Consider the following 2,361-nt stretch of genomic DNA (forward strand, 5'->3'; position numbering starts at 1 on the left):
AGCCGGCGCAGCCCCACGCGCCACGCTATCCCTACTCAAGCGCGTATACAATTCACGCATGTCTATTATATACCTGTCGTACATTCCTTCCTCTCGTGTCTTCAATTATTCGAGAATCTCAAGAATCGAGTATTTCATTTTTTAATAGTTTTCACTTTCCGAAATAATTCTGTAACACGATTGTCACCCGCCATACTGCTACGAACTAGACATTTGCGCCATCAGACGACAAGGTGTGGTAACTATACAACGGTTACTCGAAAGAATATCGAATAAATATATCGAAGTTAAAAAATAATATTTATATTATTTTTTATTTTACTATTATGTTAATCTTTTGTAATTAATAAAGGGAAATTTTATTTTGATTTTTAAATATTTTTATTATGTAATTTTATGAGATTCCGATATTTCTAGTAATAAAATATATCGATAACTTGCAATTCATTTATCGATAAATATCGATGTTTTAATATGGCGTAAGTAGTAGAATGTCTTCGTCGAATATGCAAGCATTTATTTTTTAATCAATATAATAAATTTGTGAAACATAAAGAAGTGATAAAGTGATTTAAAGATGTGTTTAAATTTCAAAAGTGTAATCATTCGTAATATATATTATATGTTTTATTTTCATATATGAAAATTATTTTATGTAAATTTATTCTACGTTACGTCGCAATAAGAACAACTATTATCCTGTCAAGAATAAACGTATAGTAAGTATACTAGAAATAGTGAAAATGAATTTATCAATTTAGAATTGTCAAGGTAGAGTAAGTTTAGTAAAAAATTCAAATATATGCGCATAATAGATCTTAGAATAGATAATAAATATGTAACTTTGGTATCTTCGCTTGTATATATATACAAGTACATATTTTGTATCAAATTTTTTTACATGCAATACAAGTACAAATGAAAAATAATTATGCACTTTTTATAATAATGAATATATTATGTTATTTATATTCAATTTTCAAAAGTAACGATAAAATCAAATACTTCTATATACGTAACAGATAACAGTACATGATATTATTGCATCCCATGATACTAACCTGCATTATAACTGAAATATAAGATTATTTTCTTCTTTAACTGCAGAAGTGCATTTCAGTGGTCGGTATAGAAGTTTTCTGTTAAAGCAACGACCGTTGGAATAGAATCGATTTCACCCTTTCTCTGAAGATGGCAACAACTCCCACAATCCTATGAATATTAAAACTGTGACCAACTTCAATCGATTAACGAGCAAACTTCGTCTAATTGTTGGAACGCTAATTAAAATCAAGAAGTTGGAACCAAATTAGGTATGTGCCTTCAAATTTGAGAGAATTTCGTATGCACATTTTCAACAAATGAGAGAAAATTAGAATATTAGTATTAAAATATTGAAATTAGTATTTAATTATTAAAAATATCGGCGATATCGAAACGATATAATAGTATCGAAAAGAACATCAGGTAAATGAAATTTTGAAATCATTTTAACATCTTAAAGTTGTATTATATGTTTTATATTGTATATGTATTATATGTATTATATGTTTAAAATATAAAGAAATCATTTTAATACGTAATATCTAACAATAATAATTGCATATATCGTATCAAAATAAAAATATTTGTAGAAATTCTAACTTTCATATACATAATATCTAAAGAATATTCGAAATAATCGTGTTTATCTTAATTTGTTCCTCTGTGAAATTCATTTTAGATAGAATTTCATAGTATTCGTACTAGTTAGTATTAGTTTGAAATAAATTTAGATGATACATTCTATGGGATTGCCAGTCGAGGTGATATTGTCTTAGTAAGTCTTTCGATGGCAAGCAACACACCGGGGAGTGCACTTTCTACGAAATTCGATACGAAGAGCAAACTCGATTTAAGCTTTGGTCTCTTGACTCCTACGTCTTCAACTATTGCAACCAAGTGACTCGCATGTGCTCTTATTTACAGGAAAGATGGAACCGTGTGTCCCTAGCGTGTGTCGCCAACCACTATAAACTTCAGAAGGCTGCAATTACTTCACTTTGCACTTTTTCAACCAACATCGTTTAGTGAAACCATGCTGTGTATTCTGTCTTTTAAGGTACTGTTCTTTCAAAGTATTAATTTAAAAATTAGTGTTCATAAAGCTTTGTAGTATTATGAGGTTAAGAGAGTATTATGAGAAAAAGTTTCCTTGTTATATCATAGTAAAAATAATTTTTCATTAAACAATGCTATATATTTATATTCAATTGTATATATATCTAATATATAATAAAATATATAAAATTATATATCTAATATCTAATATATCTAATATACATACTTAACTATTATTCTACAACTGTTATTCTACTATTA

The 2,361-nt window shown here is 27.6% G+C and overlaps 1 long non-coding RNA gene across 1 annotated transcript; it reads left to right on the forward strand.

Moving 5' to 3' along the window:
* The first annotated feature begins 456 nt into the window (after positions 1-456).
* LOC102678934 lies at positions 457-2,122 on the forward strand. Its single transcript, XR_421970.2, has 3 exons — positions 457-719; positions 1,108-1,313; positions 1,969-2,122. It is a non-coding gene; the product is annotated as an uncharacterized LOC102678934 (long non-coding RNA).
* The last annotated feature ends 239 nt before the right edge of the window (positions 2,123-2,361 follow it).

This window comes from Apis dorsata, unplaced genomic scaffold (genome assembly GCF_000469605.1).
Source record: "Apis dorsata unplaced genomic scaffold, Apis dorsata 1.3 scaffold_285, whole genome shotgun sequence".
In the NCBI taxonomy this organism is placed as follows: domain Eukaryota; kingdom Metazoa; phylum Arthropoda; class Insecta; order Hymenoptera; family Apidae; genus Apis; species Apis dorsata.